The 27,426-nt window shown below is 35.3% G+C and overlaps 1 pseudogene; it reads right to left on the reverse strand.

Annotated features, from left to right (window-relative positions):
* Positions 1-23,816, reverse strand: part of LOC129753330 (T-box transcription factor TBX2-B-like) — a 96,910-nt pseudogene extending 73,094 nt beyond the window's left edge.
* Between the last annotated feature and the right edge of the window lie 3,610 nt (positions 23,817-27,426).

The raw sequence follows: 27,426 nt of genomic DNA on the forward strand, positions 1-27,426 counted from the left end.
TTACGTAACGCAATTTTCGAGCATTTTTAACCCCCCCTCCCCCCTACGTAACACATTCGTCTCAGAATTTCTAAGCAAAATCCACAAAGCGTAACATGCTGCTATACCCCCTCCCCACCCTTAACGCGTTAAGGCTATTTAATCGACGTTTTTCGCTAATTTTAATTTTAAACTCGCCGAAATTGTCGATTAAATAGCATGTAGGGAATAATGTGAGTGGAAAATATCTTGAATAAAATAATAGTAAAATGAGCAAATAAAATGTTGTCATTTTGTGAATCTCGGCGTAAAAAAAAGGAAATTGTCGCGAAAGAAAATGGCGATTCTAATGGTCGGTTTCGACATAGCATAAAAATATATCGCCACGATAAAACACAAAGGGAGTTGTGTTTTTGTATGAAAACGGTGGCACGGATAACCGGAGCTCGGATTAGCGGGATTCACCTGTATTTATAGAATTTGCTGTGCTGTTTGATAACGATTAAATCTCTATGATAATTCCCACAAAAAAAAAACTTACGTATGAAACGCATAGCGATAGCGCTTATCATCCAGCGGTACAAAGTCCATTATCATCAGATACTCTGCGGTCAGCTCCAGCCCGACGACCTTCACCTGGAAGGTCGGAAACATCCGCCGGCCGGCTTTGGTGACAATCATCTCGGTACCCTGCTCGTGGAATTTGTCCCACAAATGTTTGCCTTCGAGCATCACCATTACGGCCGATAGCGTGGGATGATATGGTTTGGTGTCGCTGCTATCGGTCGATCCAACAACGGACTGGCTGACGTTGGACTGGTTCGGTTTCTTACTGACATTGGTCAGGGTCGTCACCCCGCCGGTCGATTTGGTGGCGCCTGGTTCCGAATTTCCCCTTGGACTAGTCTTTCCAGCACTGTCATCACTAATACTGCTGCCACTGCTGCCCGGGCAAGAATTCGACTTTTCAGGCGAGTTGCAATCCGTCTCGGTGAGATTCTTATTGCTACTCAATGAATTGTTGTTGTTGTTGCTGTTATGACTTAAACTGCTGCTACTGTGGAGACTATCTTTATCACAATTAATACTAAGTTGTTCCACCTGTTCGAGTGGGTTGTACTGGCCCTTGTTTGCATTCTGTAGACATGCTGAAAAGAAGGAGAAAAAACGTTGGATATTAATTATTAATTGATGCACCTATATGCTCCTCATTTCTGATAAGCAAAGTTTGAATGGAATACGCTTTGATTATCTTAAGGCATAAAAAAGTTTTATGTGAATACATTTTTTTTATAACTATGAACAAAGCAGCTAAAATTAGAAATAATGATTAGAAATTGAATTTAGAGGTCTTTCTAGAATAGTAAGGGTATAAAACAGGTTTACTAGATTAAATTTGAGCGTTTTATATTGGAGCTCTCAATCCAAGCTCTTATTTGATCTTTAAGCCTGGTTTACACTACCCGTGAAAATAAAAAAATCTTATTTATTTTGTCAATAACTCAACTTCAACGACGCGACTAAACAAAATTTGGTAACATAGTGGAATCGATGGTATAGGAGGTATAGGAGACTAGGAGCATAAATTCAAAGTGGTTACTTTACCTACCAAGGTAATTTCCCATGCCTCAATACCTTTTCCCAAACATTCAGCATGGAGATCTGTGAAGGTACGGCGTACAGTCGGCCTCCGCCAAACATATCTTCACATGTGCTGCGCTTCCCTTCCTCTTATCGACTACATGGACTTGGCGGCGTCGTTATTGGTTCAAATAAAAGTAGGTAGGAAATTCTCAAAACTGCACAGTGAATCGTGATGCGTGTTCCCAGCACCTTTCATTTGGTTCAATGTGCAATAATCAATGTGGATTATCTCGAACCAATCACGGAGTGCAACCATTATGCCATTGGCAGGAGGTGGAGTAGGTGGATCGTAATTGATAGCAAGCTCAAGCTCAAGCTCGTTACGATTTCAATCAACTCATCTTCCAGAAAAAGCACTTTGAATCAATATATGATAGTTCGTCCCGTAAGTGTTTGTTATGTTGAATCAGACATTCATCAACACTTCACCAGAAGACCTCTACCAAGGACCATACACATTCTAAGTGACGAACAAATGTTTAAAATTCTATTCCCTGGAACTCCTGTATCTACCCCCATCAATTGCATCATCAGCTGGACAATCAATTAGTGAAGATGCCAAACAGCGACTAATTGATGATTATTTGTATCGAAATCACAGTTGCTCAACAAGAGTGTGGTGGCCTTCCTTCCTGACGTAGGTTCACGCAGAGGATTAGCTGCAATGCGAAGGAACATACATAAATACATACATTACCTATACTTTATGTTTGGCAAAGACACGAGAGTGCTACTGGATTGGTGTTGTCGTTTTTTCTTCTTTCTTCATGTACAACGACGGCTCGATTTCTGTCGAGGAGGACTGTGTGTTTATTTAGGCAAAAGACTTCAAGATATACAAACTTACTCGAGTGGTTAGGGTGGTTTAAGTTTAAATCAAGAGATATAGAATGGTTGTGTTTAAAAAGGATCAAACCACATATTTTTAAATATTATTTGGTTGCTTGGATAATCCGCCGTTCTACTTTTTAAACGAGTGTCCAGTAGACTGTCCAAATTTGTATGGGAAATTTCAAAGTTAAGAAATGTTATGCGCTGCAGGCTAAAATTGATCCTAGGTCTAGTTCAAGACCCCAAAGATGCCAAAGGGGGAAGGGGTCGCTTAACGAGCCTGAAGTTTGTATGGGATTTTGAGACATTTTGTTCGGGAGGAACATGAAAATCCAGATTTTCATCTATAACTTTGATCCCCTTCGACCGTTTTTTTTTGAATACGGGTTTTCTTGATGCCTAAATTATGACAAATATTTTAAGTTTAAGATTTCAAGTTATTATGCTTAAAAAATGGGCTAACTTTTTCAATGGTGATATTCATGAAAATGTTCGACGCAGCGCCTCATTAATAGTGATGGATACCACCCTTAAAAAAGTTAGCCCTTTTTTGATGCTTAATCACGTTTGTATCTTTCGAGTGATCGAGTGATCCAGTAAGGCTATGATAATTTAGAATCCGGGCAGTTACAAACGTGTGTATTTCAAAAACTATTCATTTGATCGAAAAACTTTCTATGGAGGAAATAAAAGTGTTAATATGATATTTAATTTAAAAATATATAAAAATAGCTTCCGTTGATTTCAAGAATTGCTCTTACTTTATCATAAAATCTCTTTTTTTTATCTTTGCACACTTTTTTCAGTCATATATTGATCTATTATTTTTACCACAGAAGCAAAACCTTTGCAAAATTAAGATATTTTTCACAAATTCACCAAGAAAAACCAATTGAAATTTGGTTCGAACCTACATATTTATGAGTAGGCATTTCGAGAAATTAGACCTCTTGGTTTTAACATAAATTTCCTGGTCCTTCAGAATTCAGAACACATCTGTCACATTGCGATCAACCGGTTGCACAGATTGCGATCTATGGAACTGCTCATTTTAAGTTGTTTGCTGGGTGTATACTAGACAGAAAACACGTTTTGCCTGCCGGAAACGGTTTAACTGCATAGTTAAGGGGTCTGTATTAAGTTTTCTCCAACAACTGTAGACTTTTCACCATAGTTGAATTCGAGGGTTCCACTACGACGCTTGGTTTGAACTTCGTGAGCATCCTAGATTGGCATCTTTTACTTCTTAACCATTTGGGCCGAAAAAAATTCAGAAAAAATAATCAGTTCACGAGTTTTTCAATCGACGGTGAAGAATTTCCAAAGCGATTGTGCAGAATTATTTTTAACATTTTTTTGCATCGTAAATATCTCAGACACACGTGAATTTAAAAGCTGAAAAAAAAATAGGAAAGAAAGTCCTTTTGATAACCAACACAACGCTGCAAAATTTTGATTCGAGCTTTAGTAGCGTAGCTATTACCGAAACAAAGTGCCCGGATACTAAATGATCATAGCTTAAGATCGACTAGAAAAGCACAGATAGGAAAGATTGTTGCTAAGAATGTTTTCGGCTTGTTCCGGCTCTGATAAACAAAGATAGAGCGACAGGAAAGGCACAGATTGAAAAGGCTTTTGCCAGACATGTTTTCAATTTGTTCCAGCTCTAGTTAAAAAAGACAGAGGGACAAAAAAAATCATTGATTGGGAAGGCTGTTTCTAGGAATGTTTTCGGATTTTTCCTTTTGGATAAACTAAGACAGAGCGACAGGATTTTTTTTGGTTTGGATGAAGGATTTACAGAAAATGAATCAAATTTAAAGATTTGGAAAGCCTAGAAAAAAATGGAATGGAGAATTGAAATGAAGGGTATTTGGAAAATAATATGGGGTTCTAGAGAAAAACGACACGGTACACAAATATTTCTATTGAGAATAGAGGAGAGAAGGAATGTAGATATAAAACGATGCATATGCAGAAAATGATTGAAAATATTATTTGAAAAGCCTTTGCTAATAATGGATTGTAGAGTTAAGATGAAGGATATTTGGAAAAACAATCAACAGCTTTTGCTTCGAATAGAATGTAGAATACAGATAAAGGATATTTGGAAAATAAGATTTTGTTTTAGAAAAAAAAACAAAAGTCGATAAGCTAAAAGTTTTAATTGAGAATATATGTGAGAAGGAACGTAGAGATGAGATGAAGGATATGCAGAAAATAAATAAAATTTAATAAAATAAAATAATAGTTGTATTCGGCAACACTGAAGGTATATAGAATAGGTCGATTCACGCACTGCCTGGCCTCACTGGTTTTGACACTTCGCGATCCCTGTTTTGATTCCTTATTTTCCAATTCTACACGCTGATGAAGTTAAGCAAACATCTGGGTCCCCATTTTATTCTCATTCACACGATTTTAGTAATAGTTCTCATCTTAATTTTAGGTTGAAACAAAATTTAAAAAGGAAATTAGTTGTTAAGAAATTAAATGTTTTTAGTATCAAATAACGAAAAATCAATCATTTTGTTTGTTAATCAATATTAACTTAAAAGTTAAACTATCCGACGTTATTTTTATTCCTCAAAAATATGATATTGTTGAAAATTTAGAATAGTTCAGCCTTATCTTTCAGTATACGTTTACCGGAGAATTTGCCTGTATTGGATTCTTCTGTCCTTGAATAGCGGTGTCGTACAAGTATGTGCATTTGTTTACAGCTTCCGATCAAAAAAACACAAAAAACTTCCAGACAATCGAGTCGGCGCGTCGATGTTTCTTGACATTCTCTTAGAAGCTGAATAGCGTTCTCTACAGCCACCTAATCGAACTTCAAAGTAGCTTAAAGAATCTAAATTTTTAGCAGATTAGCATTCTCTTCAGACACAAATGAGAGCTGATTAAGCTTCTATGGAACCTTTTTAAGGGAATTCTGGTTGCTTGGGAAGAAACCGAAAAATGTGCTAAATTTAGTTCACAAAATGGGACTTGGTATTTTGCTATCCTTAAACTGAGTTTTGAGTTAAATTTCTTGACCGTTCAGCTACACGAAAAATTTCGCCGCACCTCATTTCTCGTTCGTAAAATTTTGTAAACAGGACGTGCGAACTGTCACCACAAAAGGGAGCTACGTCATCGTGAATCGACCCATATTATAAATTTCTATGGCAACGTTTGTTATTTTGCCAACACAAGGTAAAACAAAACAAAGTAAGTCATTGATCTATTCTTGTGAGTGACACAAGTGTTTGAGTGAATCTCTGAAACGAGATTCATAAGAATCGTAAAATCACGACACAAAAGTTCATGCCAAGGTGATATGAAATATAAAAGGCTAACTTTAACCCTTCTTACTCTGTGTGATAGGATTTATCATCCAATAGGGTGAAAATTCCCGATAAAAATCTTACTTTGTGTCCTTTGAATGAAATAAAAAGCAAATAAAAACAGCAAAAAATTAGTTGAATTTCTCTTGAATTTAAAGCACTTAATAAATAAAATATTAAAAAAATATAAAATGCGTTAACGTATTGCTTCAAATTCAAAAATATAATGACAGTAAAATATTGTACTATAATTTTGAAACTTATCTGTTATTAAAGGTTACAGAAAACGGTTGTTGCGTTTTTAAAATTGATACTTTTATATTATGAAACATCTTTCTAACTCCTCTACGGAAAAATTCCATACTCCAGCATTGCACCACCGTACCAAAAGACAAACGATGAATTAACCGAACACAGAGGAAAAAAGGAAAACCTCTAATTACAACATAAATATTTGCTCGAGACATGACATTGTAAATTATGAGCCTCTCTCGACGCAGTGGATGAATTTCCCGAATGCCTCGTGTGAATCCTAAGTGGCAACGAAGACAAACGTGAAACGAAGAACACATAAACACAGCAAGGTGACGCACCCACCACTGACTGACTGCCCGGGTTGATACAATTTATCTCACGCATTCTAACCTAACCCGTCCAGCAGCAGCGGACGACTGACGATGATGCGACTTAGGGATCTCCTGTGTCTGTTGGTGGTGCCAAAGACGAGTGGGTGATCCTAATGAGTTGCTATCGACATCATGCTGGAACGATTCGTCCAAGTCGAATCCGTTGGCCGCAGCATGATTTCGTCCCTAGGAAGACTGTTGAGATGTCTGCAATCGATGTAAACATCCTCAATCTTTTTGCCTCGGAAAAGTTTATGCCTACCTACCAACTCGCCCATCGATATTGGAGATAGACGCGTGGAATTCTCAGAAAACCAATCTGTCTGGTTTGACTCAGAATCTTCTGCCTGTCCTATATTTGGTCCATCAAGGTTGAGTACGCTGATTTCACTGAGATGGAATTCTCACTTACTATACTAAACTTGATTTGCTGATATTTTTTTCTTACTATTCAATCCGAATACCAATCGCTGTGAGTAAAAATTACCGGGAAGAAAAAAAACCATAGACATAGTTGAATGTGATATCAATCGACTGTATTATTTGAATTGATCCATTAGAAAATGTGGCCAATTTAGAGGCGTTATAGTCATACTACAATTAATATTATGCGGTTGCAGTAATTGCATTGAGCAATCGATGAAGTTACCTCTCATCGCCCGATGCAAATATCAACCAGGTGCTTGATTATTTTACTTGCCAATCGAATCAACAACAACAACTTTCACTGTACAAAGTATAAACTGTTAGTGAATTGCGACAGAACGCACCAAACAGGAAGGGTGGTAAGAAATAGAACAATGATTATACGGAATGTAATTATTAAAACACCAAATGTTTAATTACATGTTCATCGTATTTTTTTAAACTACCATTCTTTGGCTAAAAATCATTTAGTATTGCTAAACTCATCGAAAATTTCGCTTTTCAAAATACACTTTTTAATATCCTTATATATAAATCGCCTTCAAGTAGGCAAAGAAATTCAATTTTTTTGACTGATATAGTGATATCGCGGCAAACATGGCGGCCGATATTTTTTTCGAATCGAATATTGGTGCACCGTTTTAACTCAAACAAGGACGAAATTTGTTATAATTATGCATTGATATTGTAATTTGGGAGTCAGCAAATAAAAAGAATGGCATTTTGTTTTGATATTCGGGTTTTCTCAAAAGTTAACAGCATTCAAAATTTGAGCGTAAAACACGTGGTCTTGTGGGCATTCTGCCCCAATTTTCATATGATTGATTTTTGATAAAATTTGTAGGAAGTTAATAAAATCCAACAAAATATTTATAGTCTTCCGAAAGTGCACATGAGTGGTAAAACGATAAGCTGTAGTTTGATCAGATTGTGCAGGCTGATTTACCATGAAACCTTATATGTTACTTATGAAAAATTACAAGTTTCACGCTGATTCCATTAATTCCTCTGTTTCTAAGAACTAAAGTAGATTTTGTGAACTTTTTATCTATTGAATGATGAAAAAGCTTGTTTGCTACAATGAAAATGAAGAAAAACATCATTCGAAGCAGTAGGTTAGTGTATATTTAAAAAAGAATGACATGGGCCATCTTACCCCGCTGGTGCGTCTTGCACAGTTTTCCCCTACTAATATCTACAGATGGCTATCTGCATCTCAACGGAATGGAACTTGCGCCACATTATCTTGCTGTAGTGTAAGCTCCGAAATAGAATTTGTGAGAATAGTTATTCAAACTTAAATAGTCGAGATGAACAATTATTGTTTTTCGAGATCGGAAGATCGAGGAAGTTTTTGTTATATAAATAGTTTTGAGACTCTTTCCACGATACATTTTACTTCTTAGTTTTTAATCAATTTAAAAATGAATGATTGTAGCTCAATATTGTCTAAAAATCATATTTGAGTTCCTTAAAAAGGACTACAAAATTATAAATTTAGTAAAAATCGATTAAGAAAGATGAAAGTTTAACAACCTGGGATGGATTAGTGTTGATGATGAAATATTTCAGTTTAAAGTTAGTTAAGAAATGCATTAGGAAACTCAAAATTTACAGCCAAAGGCAAATTTTCTACCCACAACGCTATTTGGACATTTTCTAAAGTTAACCTGTCCTGTCTTTATGAACATTGGTTCAAAGCTCCATGATGATAAGGTCTCTACTCGGAAAAGATATAACACTTTCTTCTGTGAATAACCTTTTAATTCATTGACGGAAATTGATGAAATTTGTCAATGTACCTAGTGATGTACATGTGAAAAATTTGTGATGATCTGTGTTGAAGTTCTTGAGATTCAATGAAAAGTTCGTCGACCCAGAGAAAAATGACTTTATTGCATCAGAATCTCTTTTATTAGAATTTTTGATAGACTCTAGACATGTTCACTTTTGAAAAAAAAAATCACTGTATGACTATGTTGTCTAATTTTCAAATTAGCAAAGCAGTCTGATTAATCCGAACATTAGTTAATTATCTATCCAACGTTTCGGTGCTTGGTTGGCACCATCTTCAAGGAAACTACAATTTTTATTACAATTAATTAAATTAGGTGAGAACAGTTTTGTTATAAATTGTCATATTGCTGCACGGTCCTACTTACAATAATGTGTTTGTTCTTTGTGGAGCTTATGTAAAGTAGTTTGCACACGTTGTGGGGTAAGATTTTATATGAACACATTAGGGTGACGGACTTATTTTGGACCAGGGGACCTATTTTGGACCACCTTGTCTAGCTCTCTTAAAACGCAACTAACCTCGGAATTTTTCAACAAATTTAGTTGAAGCCCGGGCTCTTAATGTAATGTACTAAATTTTTTCATTATTAGTTGCTTTATAAAAGAGCTAGACATGATGGTCGAAAATAGGTCCTCTGGTCCAAAATAAGTCTGTTACCCTATATGAATTTCGAATTTGAATTCGAAAAAAATAGATTTATTTCTTGCAGAATCGGTTTGATCTCGTTTTCTATGGCGGTCACAAAACAACTGAGAAAAGTTTGAGCTTTCGTTTGCGACGATAGACTCATTCTGTTCACTGTGCTCATTTTGAGAGCTTTTGAAGTTTTTTTGGTTGTGTTCGGTCAATAAGTCAAATGAAGCTGCGGACGCTGTGTTGAGATTATCAACATCGATACGTTTCTTTACGGCATTTTTGGTTATTTAAATATGACACATCTCCAAAAATTCCAGGTTTTTATGGCGTAGTGTGTTGTCTATGATTATGGTATTTGAGAGATTGCATCTATATTTGCATTGTATACAGTGCTCTATGAGAGTGGATTTTGCCTAAGCTTTGTTGTCTAATTTCAAATTACAGTCCAAAAGGACGAGTTTGGTTCCTTGTGGGTTCCACGAGTACTAGTCCTACTTTGATTACTCTTGAAGCATTCTTATTTTATCAACGGATTTGGACAAAATCTCATGTTTTGGGAGCCATGTTTTGCAAATAAAATTTCATTTTCAGGTAATGTTCGCCTACAACCACTTGTTTGACATGTTCAAAAAATTTTGTTGCAACAGATGTGTGTAATACCTTGTCTACTTTGTTTTCGGTGAAAGCTCTTCAGTTGTCCAAATTACCTTCATGCAAGGGGGATGGAACCAGGGTTGCCAGATGTTTTTTTTTTAAAAATCTGTATCGGCCTCTTGAAAAAATCTGTATTTACCTGTATTTAAACAAAAACTTATCTTTCTGTGTCAGATTTTTGCTTAATATGCAAAATAGAAATGTTTTTATAATAGTTTCTATAATAGTTACAAAAATTGACAAATTACCCTATTAATTGAACATATTTTAGAGCAGGGGTGTGCAACCTTTTGAACCAACGGGGCAATTTGAATCTTGTCGGCGGGCCTCACTTAAAATATTTTTTTTGTGATAATTATCAGAGCTTCACATCATATTATATCACATCATATTATATACATAACTACAAATTTTTGGAAAAAACAACATTCTTGTTTAAACCGATGATAATATTCGTCATCACTTTCATTTAAAAAATCTTCTGGAACTTTCTACAGTGATAACTAAGAATGTGATAAATATATTTTTAAAGAAACCACAGCTTTGGGCGTTGGATAGCTATTTGACTTTCTGTGATTTTTTCGAACGAACTTGTCAACAAAGCCTAGTTTTTTTTTCATAAACCCGTTTTTTAAATTGAAGTTCTGTATTGGATCATTACATTCAGATGTTGAACAAGGTTGTCGAAATCACAGAAAAATGTTCAATTTCACATATTTTTAAGCAACTACAAACTACATTCTTGATTTTAGAATTTTTATTCACATTTTTATAATTTTGAATTTTATTTAGATATCATTGCGATAGGATTTCTGCTATATTTTGGCTTTAGTAATGTGGATTGCGAATTATAAGTTAAATAACCCAATTTATCGATGTTTGTGATACACTTTCCATCAATTTTCTGGAAAAAGCATCACAGATAATCTTCAAAGACATTTGGGGTGGCATCACAGAATTTCAGATACAGTCACCGAAATAAAAATATATTTTGCCTGTTGTTTTGCCTGTTAAAATATGAATGAATGTAAATTACCAACATTTTCTTCTACAATTTGTTTTGAGAAGATTAACGGATAAATCAAGCATAAGTTTACTTTTTTTGTACGTAGCAATTGGCATTGGGGACCAAAAATATGAAAAAAGGGTGCGAAATAAGAATAGTACCACTTGTGTTTTTCAACAAAAACAAGATTATTTCTAAAAATTTACTTAGTAAAAGTGAATAATAATGCTTATTTGAATAGATAACTGTATCTCTCGGAGTTTTCTAGAAATAAAAGGCTTCCAAAGGTTTTAAAAGGGGGTTTTAAGATATTTGAGCTGTAATACTTTATCAAATTGATGAAACTTAGATTTGAGGCTGAATTTGAATCCAAAACACAGCCTTCAAATTCAAAAATACTAATGTTTTTAAATGGTCAAACACTATTTCTCTAGATTTAAGTCATAGATGGCAGCACTATCTTGCAATTAGCCTAATTGATGCACATTTTCGAATACCCCGGGTTAATTCAGGTGTGCTGGATGATTTTAGTCAAGAAATAAGTGTTTGGTACCGTGTGAACGCCTTGGAAATTCTAAGATCAATAAATCAAAAAGTTAGATGTTTCAAAAAAAAAATAAATCAAAAAGTTAATTTAAGTATGTTCATTGACACGTGCGGCGAGATGAAATGCTATAGTTAAAAGAATTAGTAAAGGAATGAAGAACACCTATCTAGCATTTCATCTCGCCGCCCGTGTCAATGCACATACTTAAATTAATAAATTTATCGGCGATTTAAACTTATCATAAATCGAAAAAATTAAAATTGCATCAGAGGTCATGAGATCGAGTCTCGGTCACGGCATACATAGTTCTCTTTCTGTGGGTTGGTGGTGTTAGCATTAGTAAGATGCTAGCCATTATATCCTTGAAAGATGTACGCTTTAGTCTTAAGTAGAATTTAGATCTCTTCAAAGAAACATGAAGTTTCACTGAGATCCTATATGTGTGTTCGTTTTATAAAAAAAAGTCAGAATCAGAATAATGCTGTACTTTGTATTGGAGTACAACTGGAGTGGATTGGTATGATTTGCAATTGAATCGGAAGTTGATACGAGCATGAATTTTGGCGGTAGTATATTCTTGGGCTGGTTATTTTTTGCAAATCCGAAAAAAGCTTTCTGCAGCGTGAAGTCCAACAAAACTGTGATGGCAAACCATCTCGATATGATGAAGATGGGCCTAAATAAACCTGGAAAATCAATATTGAGACTTAATTTGGTTTTAACTGCAAGATAGTGCTGACATCTACAACTTGAAAATGGAAAAAGTGTGGTTTACTGAAAATAATTTGAGTTTTTTCAATGTAATTTTTGACTTCTGCTTTCTTATGCATTTCGTATAATTTTCTTGAGCATTTGATAGCTGTTTTATTTTTTTTTATAGAAATTACAGAAAAACCACTGATCATGTATGTTGTATGTTGATTACCCACCATGGGTACACGGATTCAGCGCAGTTTCTGCCTAAGTATGTGCTCACATGCATTCTTAAAATTAAATAGATTCGACAAATCTCCAAAGCATCGCGTATACCATACCCGGACCTCATGGCTTCGTATGAACTGTTATCGAATGTATTGGTGTAAGTAGGTATATTTTTTAAGAACGAGTCAATCAGGTGGGCAAGTTTACTTACAGATATTCTGGCATCCGTGTATATACCTGGCCAGCTGGCAACTGATTGAATATTCTTGTTATATAGTCAGTTATAGAAGGAGACACATCTCACCTGTCGGCAACTTATGGGATTCGAACCCAAAAGTTTTCTTGCCGATACCGGGAATCGAACCCAATACGCCTGGCAAACCAAAACCAGACTCGCGCCAGACTAGACCACAAATTTAAAAAAAAACTTTTTTTTTAACTGATCATACACAGAATTTTTTTTGACTATTACGTGTCACTGAATTAATTAATTAATGAACAAAACCTGTAATTTTAAATTGTTTTCCTTGAAAGTTAACGAAGATTCATTTATTATTACAGCAAATGTCCTGTAAAAAAGTTGTTCACTGAAAATTAAATATCACGTAATTTGTTTTTCGACCTGTAAAATTACGGTAAATGTCCTGCTCCTTTTTGTTACAGGACATTTGCGTAATTTTACAGGAAATATTTTTTGCTGTGTAGGCAAATATGGTTTAAGAATTATATTTATTTAGACTTGAGACTTGAGCTCCCGAACAAAATTATGCATTACCTCTTCAAACAAGCATATACAAGCGAGAAAAAAACCAACGAGAGAATGAGTATCAAACTCAAAACATCATCTACTAGCCTTCCAGTTACATAACTTTGACATTTGTTTTAACTGGTCAGTTGAAGAGCAGGTTTTTATTTTCGTACACACTACGAAAAAAACCTGTAAAATCCCATAACATGTGATGTAAATAAAAAGAGACATCATTTATGACAGAATTTTTATAGCTACTTGAATAATACACACAAGAAAAATTTTGCAACGTGTAAAATAAAAATGATGTGAATTATAAAACCTCTCAATAGAGAAATAAAAAAGTTCCAATTGGAATTTGCTTTGTTTACCTTTTTGTAAGAATGATTCAAAAATGGAATTTTCTTATTTCTTAAGGGGGGGGGTAGGGTCTAACACTTTCAAAAAATCGATTTTTTTATTTTTTTATTTTCTTATTGTAAAACATTTCAAGAATGTTGTGTCAAATTTTCAAGTCAATTGAAGCAAAACTGTAGAAGTTATAGGCCTTTATCTCCTCTTATCTAATACTGCAAGAAAGCAAGAGCAGAAACTTCAAACGCGTTTTTCTCGAAAGCACATTTTTAAAGTCCGTGGACATCGTCATTTGAAAACTACTTATCCGATTCTTTTCAAATTTGGAACATATTTTCTACATATAAAATACCAGACCCCAACGTTTTTCTTTTTTGATTTTTTTACTTTGGGGAGATTTTACAGGTGAAAATGGCGGATTTTTAATTGAAAAATCGTAGTTTTTACTTCAAACAGCCACAAAAATTTCATAAAAATATTTTTAAGTTAAATAAAAACGTTGGGGTCCAGAAAAACATCTATTAAAAATATTTTGCTCTGATTTTTTGACTTCAGATGATTCTGTGCTGAGATACAGTGTCCACCGCAAATCCTGTTTTCTAAAAGGCATCCTCGAAAGTGCTCCGTCACCGGCTCATTTTTCAATATTTTTCTACGAAAAAATTACTAAATGTTCTTTTAACAATGCTTTGTATAACGCAAAAAATTTTAATACATTTGTTTGAACGATAGCTCTAGAAAAAAATCGTGAAAATGGTGTTTTTTTTATACCCGTTAGACCCTACCCCCCCCTTAAGAAATTACAATAGAACTATGATAACTACCATTTGTATTATTTATCGACAAAGATTTTTTTGATCTCACACATTTTTTATTAGGAGTCACATTCACTTTCACTTTCTTCCCCGAAGTATCCGAAATTGGGTAACGTGGAGCAGCTTCCAGAACCGCATCCCTGCTTCTCGAATCCCTGAGAATATTCGAAGGGTCTTCTGCGACTGAGCTAGAATTATCCGGGAGTTGTTGGCCAACAGTCTCAGCGTTTTGGTCGACAATTTTGAAATGCCCAGATTTTGCCAGGTTTTTATATGGGAGAGTGGAGAATCATGGGACACTTTTTTTCTATGTTCCATAACTTTTTTTATTATGAATGATAAAATGAAAATAATAAATGGTTTTCTACATTTTTAAGCTATCATTAAGTATTTTTTTAAATTTTAATAAGTTATTGTCCCCAAGTTCTGACTGTTTTAAAAAAGCAATATTTTTTTGATTTTGAAAAATGGTGGGAAATCGGGCGGGAAAGTTTATGAGTTGACCCAAAACTGTAATTTCATTATTCATTTAGTTATTTTAAATCAATTTCAGATGATGAAATAAAAAAGAGGGTTGTGTATGATCGAATAGATTCAAAAACCTGGATCGCGAACGTTTTGGCAAAATTCTTATACAGAATGGACAAAATATTTTTCATAACTCTTCCTTTGTCATAAGAAAACTATACAGATAGGGAAAACATATTTTTATTCTGAATGTGTATAAAACCATAAAAATAAAGGTGACCCAAGATACCAAACAAAATGTGGCCCACGATTCCCCACAAGCTATGATTTGCAAATTTGTTGCGTTTGTGTGATTTATTGAAGTTTCATAAAAAAATCTTTTTCCACGTGAAAGAACATGACAAAAATAAGATCATAAGCATATGAGTATATTTTTGTTATAAAATTTAGGTTCCCCATCCATGCAATTAGCGAGTGTTTGTTTAATTATGTAAGTGATTTTTTTAAAACTTTTTTAAACTTGATAAAAAAGGAGCATATGATGCGCATTTAAGTCAACAACATATAGAAAAATATGCTTATGCAAAGCGACGACGACGACAGTTGGATTGAGATTTTTATCTCAACACACATCTGAGATATTCAAAGTGACCCACGTTACCCCACTCTCCCCTACAAAATTTATAAAAGCTAATACAATAATTTTAAATTTTATAAAATAGAAAACGAGTTGAAATTCGGAGTCCATCTCCATCACGAATGCTTCCTTCCAAATAAACGACAGACAACTAATTGAATGATCAACATTCCATCAAGCTAACAACACAAATCTCCACAAACATATCCTGTACCTGACAGCATTACACCGGATTACCACTTGGCAGCATAATTTGCCCGGGTGCGCCTCTTGATTTCTTCTAACGAGAGTGTTGGATCAAGATTTATGTCTTGTTAAATTTAAATTATCGCCGCTTGCATCCACTTGCGACACACGACATAAATCGAGTGGAACTAATTGTCCCATTCCTCCAACTGGCTCAGAGGAAACGATCACTTACTGCCGTCCTTTGATTACGGCTTTGCTGCTACAGTCTACCGGTGCTAAACTTTCCCTTTTTGGTTTTTCTCCTGGACCAGTCAGTGTTGCAAATTTCATTCACAGTTTCGTGAGAAGAATTCACGCTGTTTTAGTTTTATTTTGCCATCTTGAGGTAAACCGTATCGAGCTGGAATTAGAACATGGTCGTCCTCACTCTTGTTGGCTACGCGATCTAAAACGGATGCAAATTCTACTGTTCTCAACAAAATGCAGGTCCCTTGAACCGAGCAGCGACTCATCGGATCGCACAGCTGGAATTCATGTTCCCTGTTTTTTTGTCTCTTTCAAATTTTGGAATGGCTTTATTTTTTCCACATGTTTTGTCCCCGTCTAGGGCTGCATTCCATGAATCATTCGTGTGCCGTGTCGTTTGTTTCCAGTTTTGGCATTTCGGGCAGTAAAGTGTCATTACATATGCGGTGTTTCGGGTGATAAATTACCGCGAGCAAGACAAGAACTAATTCGACAAAATTGTTTTCATTCTTGGTGCGCCTGCACTTTTTCTACGGTGCATTTGGATGATCTTGAAGTTGTGAAAAACTGTGTCAACTGCTAGTTAATCGTTTATAGATTGGCGGCATTTTCTACAAACAATGAGTGTGCAGTTCCTTTTTTTATGTATTTTAAGTTCTTTTTGCCAAGCCAAGTTTTATTTAAATTTCACATTTCTAACATTGCTGCAAGATGTAGGAGCTAATGAGATGATAAATCGTTTAATAATGTTGAAGAGATGCGCTTCATTAATCAACATGAGATGTATCGTTTTCAGAACTGTGATTTATTCCTAGAAAATGGCAATTTGTTAGACTAAATCATATCATTTCCTGACTTATGCTTTAGAAAAATTACTTAGGAAGAATGGAAAGACTTTATCCCATTTCTTGTTTTGTTAGCGGTGGGATTTACACTGAGCCCTTAGGCCTTAGGTAATATATAAAAAAATGTTGCTTCAATGTTAATAATTTATCGTTATTTGAAATCGATTTCTTTTCAGTGTATTGTGTAGCTGAAGAATTATTAAAAAGATTAATGAGAACTTCAATTCAAATGCACCACTCTGCGTAGAATCTAAATGCCATAGATGGAATGCGCCCGCCGCATTCTGCCCTACGATGAATGTCAATTAGTGATATGAATAAAGTAGCTTTTACTTAGCTTGAAATCAAGCAAAGCTAAAGTCCAAAGCATTTTAATATTCGTTCAGCAAAAGTACATTAAAACTATAAAACAGTTTTTATAGGTGAATTATATAAATTATATATACAAAATTTCGGCAAGAAAACTTCAATGTCAGCTGTGAGGATGGCGAACGTGAAAACCACAACCGACAAAAAAATGCTGAAAAAGTGCAAACAAAACATGTCAAGGTGGCGATTCATAATCTTTGGATAATGGAGATACTTGACCCCTTTTTTCATTTCATCATATATTTTTGGAAAAATAAATAGTATATTGTCGTCTGTATTTTCTGAAAGCGTTTAATTTCAAGTTTGTATGCTCCAAAAGTTATAACGATACATGAACCTGTAGATGAGCTAGAAGCATTTTCGTGGAACGAAAAAAATTGTGTTATTTTTAAAGTTAAAGGAGAATTGATCCTTTATTCAGAGTGCTTTAAGCCATGGGAAAAATCAAGCAAAGTCTAAAGATAAAAAGTCAATTTACTTATTTTGGCCATAATATTTTAAATATTTCAGTTACTGGGCAGACAAAGAGAATTTTAAAAGTTTGTCTGCTACCCTTAAGTCATTGCAAAGACGTAATTTTCAAATTTTTAGTCAAAAGCACTTTTTGAGTCCTTTTTATCACGCAACTAGCTGACTCGGTGTGCTTTGCTATACCTTCCAAAAACTTATAAAACTAGTTAAATTATCTGAATTTTGACTTTTTGTAGGTATATATTTAATTAAATTTCAACAAAATTCTGAAGGAACCACCTTAAAATGAAAGCGGCAGCTGGAGGGCCGAATTGCAATGCAAAGATGATTTCATATCACTTACTGAATCTTTTCGCATTTTGTTTTTCAAGATCTGAAATTTTTAATCTATTTTTATGAGCCTAATGAGTTATTTAAATCTTTAATGCGTGACAGCAATTATTGAGCCAGTAAAATAATAACATTTTCGTTCAAATATCAAAACTGAACAGGTTTCAAGCCTTTATTTTAAGTATTATGAGAGTAATAGCCCATCAAAGTTGAAAAATAATTTTTTGATTCGATAAGATTTTGCAAATTTCATCCAAACATTGTTCACTAGGTGTAGAAAGATGTGTGTGAGATAAAAACAATTGATAGAATTTCCCAATTTTAAGAAATAACAGCGATTTTCCAAAAACTACGTTTTTCGAAAAAATAAATAAGTTTGAAATTTGCAATTTTTCTGTATACTTTCTTGGATATCTCACACAAACATAAAGTATGGTGATTAAAAATACCATGGGCTAAATTCTTCTTATTTCAAAAATAAATTTTGTGAATACTGGGATCCAAGCTTTGCAGCTTTCTTCTCAAGTATTGCAGCTTTGCATTCGAACTTTGAGTAAACGCACATCATCGCACTTAAACATTGAACATCCAACGCCAGTTCACTCACAGCATGATTGTTTTTATACTGCTTACAGTAATGTGAATTGCACTTTTGCACGAATGTGCGTGAAAAATGTTCAAACTAGAGGTTGAAACCCAACCCGTTAACGCTTATTTGGCGCTAGTGTGATGTCGGCAAAATTTCAGAGAAGCCGATAGGATCTGCTTAAAGGGTCAATTATGACAAAATGAATGTTTCACTTGTATGGATTCTAGCCCTTCTCACTTTTCGAAGAGGCAAGGGCTCCCGAATTCCTTATAACCTCCTCACGAACCTAATAAAAACATAATTAGATAGTACAAAATAACATCACTTGCCGCATTTGGCTCAATTTATTTGATATGTTACATAACGCCAAAAATTCGTTCGCATACAAGCTCTCTTATGAAATATAATCCAATTTGTTTGATAAATTCTCGATTCATACCAAAACAAACTTATATAGGAGCCCTCTCTCTTTCCCTTTCTCATTCCTTGCTGCTTGAAGGAGGTAGGCGTTTCTAATAATAACCCCCCCCCCCCCCCCCCTATATCTTTAAAATACACTTTTTTCGTATCTTAAAACTCATTCAATTTAATATACAACAAAATTATATTAATATAAGTCCTAAGGTTGTTTGAAAAAAAATTGTATGGGAGCCTACCTTGTGACATTCTATATCCCAATAACAGAATGGAGAGCACTCTAATAATCATATGCTTAATAAGTTGTCAAATGATGCAAATAATTGTAAGGAAACCCCTTTCCTTTTCAATTTTTACATAAAACATATAGAAGACCACCACCCCCCCCCCCCCACCTTTAAATTAACCCACTGGAAGGAGGAAGGGGTGACAAACATTTCTTGTACCCAATTACCCTCCCGTGTCAAACTTGGGTGCAACAATATATAGAAGACCCCCTCTTCTCTTCCAAAATCCCCACTGGAAGGAGGGAGAGGTGACAAACATTCAATGAAAGTTTTTTCGTACACTGATACCCTCCACATTTTGTTAGATTTTTCAAACAAGGTGCAATAACTCAAAAAAAAAAATTGTTTATTTTTTATTTTTTAAAATTAAAAGTTTGTTGTTTTGTTACATTTTGCACATTTTTCTACAATAGGGTGAATGCTTCTACTTTGGATCTAGAGCCTACTTTAGTCCTAAAAAGCCGGAATTGTAAATAACTCCTTTTTTCAGCATAGGATAAAGATACGACTATGCACATAATGTACTCTCATTCTTTCTGAATCCTACTATACCGTTTTTCTAATAAAAAGTCTTTGCGATAAAATTTCCAAGGTTTTTAAAAATGTACTTTCTAATACGTGGTAATTTAGACAGCTCACAAAGTGGGGCGCGGTTTGAAAAATCAGAGTCAACAAGGAAAAAATCACTTTTTTTACAGTCCATGTCAAAGTTAAAAGGGAAATTACTTTCACTGTGAATAATATCAACCATACTACCTTTTTTTCCTAAAATAAATGAAAATCAATGGAAAAACCCGGAAAATTTGTAAAGGGTTAACAAATAAGAGACTTTTGACTTTGATGTTTCATTTTTAGACTTGACATCGCCAAAACTCTGTTTCAATACTCACAAATCAACAAAGGTGAGAATTTTTATTTGGGACACAATTGGAAACCAATATTAAACATTTCTAACATTTTTTGTGAGCTTTACGCATATAAACAACAATTAAGTAAACCCAACTAAGTTCCAGATATTGTTCTGCTGATAGAGCTAACGGAGAGTAAAAGTGTAACAGAAATTTAAATCTGTAATACTTTTTTATGATAATAGTTTATTGAAGATTACATTTTTAATGAATTTGTTGATTTATTTTCGAAAAATCATACTTTTTATAGGAATTTCAGATCTAAGTCCAATGAAAGGAACCAGTTCCGTACCAAAATAGGAACAGTAGGTTCAAAGATGGAAATTTCGATCATCCATATCTTTGCAAATCCTTCAATAACGGTGAAACCTATGTTGAAATTTTTCATTGATACTTGCAGATTATATTGTGAACTATAAATAAATTTCCTGAAATATATACTATATATATATGTATATACTTCCACTCGTTTATGAGAAAAACATGATTTTTTTGAAACAACAACAAACCCTATTTTATATTGCAAAGATACGTAGTTTTTCGATTTATCACGCTTAACACGTTCGTCGCCACGCTCATTTTGGTAGTTTTGCTATCCGGGCCCAAAGAAATTATCAGAGAGTGAAAGCAAAGAGGGAGAACTCCCATATTTGAAACGTGTGGCGAAGCTGAGCGGTAAACTCCAGTAAGAGAACGTCACCTGCTTTTTGATGTGACGGGGCCTCCCAGGAAATACACCCGTCTGCCAAATATGGGTGACGTGGCGACGAACGTGTTAATTCACCGTGATAATGGCAAAACCGTGAATTTGGCGAAACTTGAATTAAAAATGTGAAAATGGTAAATGATTTCCAAAAACAACGTGATAAAATCGAAACAATAACCGTGATCAAATCGAGCGTGAATTTAGCGAGCATTGAAAAATCGAACAATGATAAAATCGAACAGTGATAAAATCGAAAAACTAGTATTCCAGTTTCGAGGTATAGATAACAAATAAAGTATCCCCAAGGAATCAGTAATCTCAAACTCATCTACTGATCAAGGTTGCCGAAAAAAAAATTCTGTGTTTTGAAAAAAAAACTGACTTTCTTTATTTTTACTCAAAAAATATTTAACAGTTTTCTGTGATGCATTCTCCATTAATTTCATTCAATAGTCATATCAATTTGCGTCTTTTTGACATTTTACTTAAGAAGAGGCATGATAATCATCCAAAATTTATATTGACATTGAAAATAAAATTTTGAAGAAACGTCAACAATTTTCAACTTCTGTGAAATTTGTGAATATTTCTGAAATTCCCGTGTTCTGTGACACCGATTCTGTGATGAAAATTGGCTCAAAATTCTGTGAAATTATAGATTTTTCAGTGATTTCGGCTACCTTGCTACTGAATGCAACGTTGTTTATCGCTAATTGGTAACGTAAAAGAAGAACTTCAATATCTTTGTAGCACACTCTACAATACGCTGCAATACGTCACCATGGTCAAGCAAATTAAGAGGAAAGCCATTTGGGAAACAAAACTCCTTTTTTTATTTTAAAAATAATCAGAATGGGACCCTCCTCTACTGAGATGGGAAGAGTCCCTTTTCATCTCGAAAAAATATTAACATGTCGAAATAGGTATATGTTCCAAATTCGAGGAATATCGTGTTAAAATTGTTAGAGCTGCTCGTGTTTTCGAATCTCTTTTGTGGATGGAGGAGTTAGTAGCAACGACGTCATGGTAAGTCACTTCGTTTTACTAAGTTAAATCAAAAACTATACGGTATTCCAGAAAAAAATTAGTACATTTGAAAGCTACATAAACTAACTTAGAAAACTTGAATAACTGACAAAAAACGGATGTACGTCACTTCGTCATATCACGGCAGAGCATCGGTGGTAGTTCATTATCACACCGTAACGATTCGCAATCAAACCCCGGTTGTATCGAATGCGTTGATAACAATACTGAGAAGGCAATCTATCGATAGATCCGTTCTGAGTTCTGATCGATAACAAGTTTCCGCTTGTGCTGTTGGCCTATTAATGAGTGGCAGTAGATTCAAATCTATCCGTATCTACCATTTCATAGTACTTGGCCTGTGCTGAACATAAATTTGGTAGGTATGTGATGAAAATGTCTTCTTAACCGAATTTTAATCGCTCATTTTTCACCATCTTTCATTACTCCTTACTTTCTATCCGTCTATAAAATTTCATAATCTTTAAATGTTCCTACTAAAAAGCACATAACTTTTCACCGATAAGGCCGATTAACTAATCAATTGAGTAAATATTAAGTCATGGAAGACATACCTAAACATATTAAAATAAAACCGAAACAAGGCTGGCTGTCGTTAAGTTTAAATAGAAGCTCTGTAGAAAATATGTTCAAAGTGTTCTTAACCCTTCGTTTCATAAAGTTACAAATTTGCAACAATTAATGTATGAAAAAAGTGAAAAATCGTATTTTATTTTAAATTTTTTTCTTGATGTACTCATCATTTACAACTGTTTAAAATGATTTTTAAGGAAAAATAAAAAATCATGAAATGAAGGGTTAATGTTTGTTCTGTGTTTACAATGTAGAGGTTTTGGCCACAGCTCGGTCGGTAGAACAACCAAGCTTATGGGCAAATGTTTAAGCTCAAGAGACAAGAAACTTCGAGATATAGTTCCATCACTCTGATCCATGAACAATGCTAAGCATTCGATATTATGCAACAGTCAAAAAATCACCTTCCATTTCCTTCATGGGGTGTCGATCCATTTTTGTAGGGCGTCGGTGTACTCCAATATTCCGGCGGCGTCGCGCCATAATGGTGTTGCGATTGTTGCTGTTGATGGTGGTGCTGCTGCTGGTGTTGTTGAAAGTCAATCGACGTTAGTTCCATGGCAGGGCCGATGACCGACCCAATCCCATGCAAGGAATCGTACGAGGTCATTCCTACGATGCCCATTCCGGGGCCAATTCCTCCGTCGGAATGTCGAATTCCGATACTGCCACCGAAATCCAAGTGGTGCATGATGACTAAGAAATACGCGCTCACCACGTATATGTATATCAGTAAATCAATCGACAATTGTGTCACCAAATTTTTCACACTCTTTAACACTTTTCAGCACATTTTCCACTGACACTCGAAGGAGGTGCTATATTTTTGTTATCAAAACGATTATTCCCCGGCACCGTTGAAAGGAAGATCACAAATTTGCTGTTTGCAAATGAGCACCCAAACAAACCATTCGTCGCCAAACAAACCGGGGATCACACGGATAAAGGCCCAAGAGGCACTTGGCCGTTTAGTTGCACGGCACTTTTTTCACGGCTACCAGTGATCAACACCTAATTGTCTCGCACTTTCACAGGAATTTTCACACCTCTCGAAACTCCGAGCGACCGGCGCACGACCATAACATAAAGTATATAAAAAACGAGAATCCCGGGGGCCACTCCGGTTTTACGCCGATGATGATGGTCACTTGGGGGGAGATCCTAAGCATCGAGATATATATTAGCGAGTAAACACACTATCGCAGCCGCCGCCCGACCGAACAATAATAATAATTAAACTTTCAACCGGTAGCGATGATTTTCCCCCTTCCGACCCAATAATACATAAATCGGATTCTAAACGCTCCGGCCAAGTGGCAATCGGCGCACGCTACCGATATGGGAAATCATTAAGGAGCACCGCGGGCGCGAACCGTTGATCGTACAATAAAATTATCACGAATAGCCTAACACCAACCGCTCGAGAATATCCGACCGAAAAAAAGGAAATGCCGCTACTGAGCAGGGAAAGAAAGATGCGCCACCCAGTAGTGAAAACGATGATGTGGTGCAGATCTCCAAGCGCAAGAAAGAGTGCGATCGCAGGCACGTTCTACATTCTAGGGCGGCTGGTTGGTGCGTGCGCGATCGAGGAAAAATTCAACACCAAAAAGACCGAGGAAAATTTTCTTCTCCCGCGCTCTAGAAATGTAGATATTACAAACAACCGGAGGAAAATGTTCTTCACTGCCAACCAGGATCTCTCACATCGAAAAGTGTGAGAGAAAGCAGATCACGATCTCGATCACACGGGAGAGTGGTGAAGAGGGCGTGAAAATGTGCGACAGAGAAAGCACCAGCAATTATGGGCCGCACAAATTGGTGCTAGTGACTGGTTCACAAGGGTAGATAGAGCTTGGGTTGGCATGTTGACGATCGTGCAGTTTATCGATCGAAACACAAATTCAGATGTTCATTAGTTTGATAAGAAGAATTGGCGGTATAAATTTACCAATATCTTTACCAATACCAGTGCGGAAAAAGGTAACAAATCAGCAAGGTGGAAAGACATAAAATTCATATGTTGTGAAACTTTTATTTTAGTTTGGTACGCAATACTCATACCTACTATTGCAGGCTGTTGTAGGAACTTTGACAGCTTATCACAACTGATATATTCAAGTTATTTGATTTATGTTCAGGTGACTGAAACCATCGCTAATATGAAAAATTATTGAAAATTTTTTCGACGATCGAGGAAAAAAATGAAAGACCTATAAGATTTTTTTTACGATCTTCAATCCATCAACTACCGATGTACCAATATTATTATATGGGATTATTACGTTATGCTTTGAGTTCCTACTTGTTTTTATACCAGATCAATTGTGATTAGCATTAAACCTAGCATTAATCAGACAATCTATCACCAAATTGTTACGGTTTTTTGAAAGTCCGCAAAAAAAACACCATTACCTTTACGAGATTGTTTAGTTTTAAGGCTTGTAAAGGGTGATACGGTCAAAATTTGGTCAATATCAACTTGACGTATTTCTTTCGATTTTGCATTTAAAAAACCTGATCACCCCTCATTTTGAATGTGTGTGTGTGTGTAGAATGTTGCTCCTATTTTGATTTTGGAATTCACTCTTCAGTTGTCAAAATTCCGTATCAACGCAACGTATCAAAATTTTGCTCGCTCATCGCGAAAATCCAAGCTACTCGCACGCAAACCTGGCAAAATCGATAAAAGTTGCCAAATCAACCGTTACATATGTAATTAAAGTGTTTGGGGAACGTTTGTCGACAGCCAGGAAGTCTGGATCGGGGGAAAATCGAAAACCGGAAGCCGCTGAGACGACACAGAGAGTTGCCGGTAGTTTCAAGCGAAACCCTAACCTCTCTCTCCGAGATGCCGCAAATAAGCTGGGTGTATCGTCTACAACCGTGCATCGAGCCAAAAAACTATCCGGACTATCGACTTACAAGAAGGCAGCGACTCCAAATCGCGATGATAAACGAAATACGACGGCCAAAGCGCGATCCCGGAGGCTGAACATGACGATGCTGACGAAGTTTGACTGCGTGGTAATGGACGACGAAACCTACGTCAAAGCCGACTACAAGCAGCTTCCGGGACAGGAGTTTTATACGGCAAAAGGAAGGGAAAAGGTAGCAGATATTTTCAAGCACATGAAACTGTCAAAATTTGCGAAGAAATATCTGGTTTGGCAAGCCATCTGTACCTGTGGCTTGAAAAGCAGCATTTTCATAGCTTCCGGGACTGTCAACCAAGGATTTTACGTGAAAGAGTGTTTGAATAAACGTCTGCTGCTTTTCCTGAAAAAAACACGGTTGTTCCGTACTGTTTTGGCCGGATTTCACATCTTGCCATTACAGTTAAAAGGCCATGGAGTGGTACGCCGCCAACAACGTGCAGGTGGTTCCCAAGGACAAGAGCCCTCCCAACACGCCAGAGCTCCGCCCAATTGAGAAATACTGGGCTATTGTCAAGCGGAACCTAAAGAAGACCAAAAAAACTGCTAAGGACAAGCAGCAGTTCAAGGCAAATCTGGTTTTCTGCGGCGAAGAAGGTGGACAAGGTGGCTGTACAAAATCTGATGGCAGGGTTTAAGCGTAAGGCCCGGCAATTCGGATTTGGAAAAGCGGAAGCCTAACTGAATATTTTTCCTGAATTTCCTAATCTACTAATTAAACTTGAAAAAAGAAATTTAATTTGATTTTTTAAATAAACGATTTCACCGATTTACACGCGTTTTCCCTTGACCAAATTTTGACCGTATCACCCTTTATACAAAGAAACAGTTCGGTCACGGCGTAAATAGTACACTGTCTATGGGCTGGTGGTTTCAGCATTTGTAAAATGCTTGACAAAATATCCATGAAAGGTGGCAAAATATCCATGGCTCACCCCTGAATCATCCTAAAGCAGGGGTGAGCAACCTTTTAAAGCAACGGGTCACTTCTAATTTGAAATTCTTTCGGCGGGCCGCAATAAAATTAAATTTTGGTAATAATAGTTAGCAGAGCTTTACGTAATTTTTTATAACGACAAATTTTTCACAAAAAATGAAAAAAAAAAGTCAAATAAAAGAAATTTTTGTACCTGCATAATTTTGTTTTTAAATTATGGTGATTGAAGCAGCTGATATTGAACAGGTTCATCACTAAATGTAGATTTGATTTGAAATGTTTAGCAAATATTCTTTTCTTTCAAAAAGGACACATCATTTTCTTTCCTTTTATTTACTAAAACAAACAATTTTGAAAGTCTTTCTATGGTTCGTAAAAGATTCAAACCGTTTTCTAAGAAAACCCCTTTTTTATTCGCACCGTTGCGATGGTATTTTTCGTCATCACTTCTATTTAATTTCTTAAAATAGCATCACATATAACACAAGACAACAAAATTCACATTTTTCCGAGGTGCAAGGAATCTTAGAACTGATTTTGACTAACTCAGGGATGCTGAATCTACATATTTAATTTGTTTTTTTATCTGCTCTAGTTTTCGAGATAACTTTTAAAGATAGGTGACAAATCAGTTATTTAATTCGTATACTTTTTTGACAAAACTGTAAAGTACAAATACTTATTGACTCAATGATGTACTTTCCCAAAGACCACGAATAGTTTTGAATTCTGAGAAAAAAAAGTTATGAAAGTTTTCTTTTTGAATTTAAATTTTTAATCTCCAATATTGAATAAATTTATTTTATGATGTCAGAAGAAGTCGTAATCATATTTTTAGAATTTCTATTAATATTAGAATTCAATTTTTCAAAGCGTTGTACCACTGATACAAGAATGTTTTGGCAATATTTGAGTCCTTGATTTAATGAAGGGTAATAAATTGGTTGATTCTTATGCAGGTTTTTTTGGATTATCCGTTATGAAAGATCGTTTTTACCCAAAACTGATGAATTTAAAAATTTCCACACCTATATCACCGAAACTATAAGTGATAGACGTAATCTGTGAAATGTTTTGAATTCAGGACAACAATATCTTACAAAAAATTCAAGTTTTACAAATATTGTTTTGTCGAGATATGAATTTCGCTGGGTCAT

This window comes from Uranotaenia lowii, chromosome 3 (genome assembly GCF_029784155.1).
Source record: "Uranotaenia lowii strain MFRU-FL chromosome 3, ASM2978415v1, whole genome shotgun sequence".
Lineage (NCBI taxonomy): Eukaryota > Metazoa > Arthropoda > Insecta > Diptera > Culicidae > Uranotaenia > Uranotaenia lowii.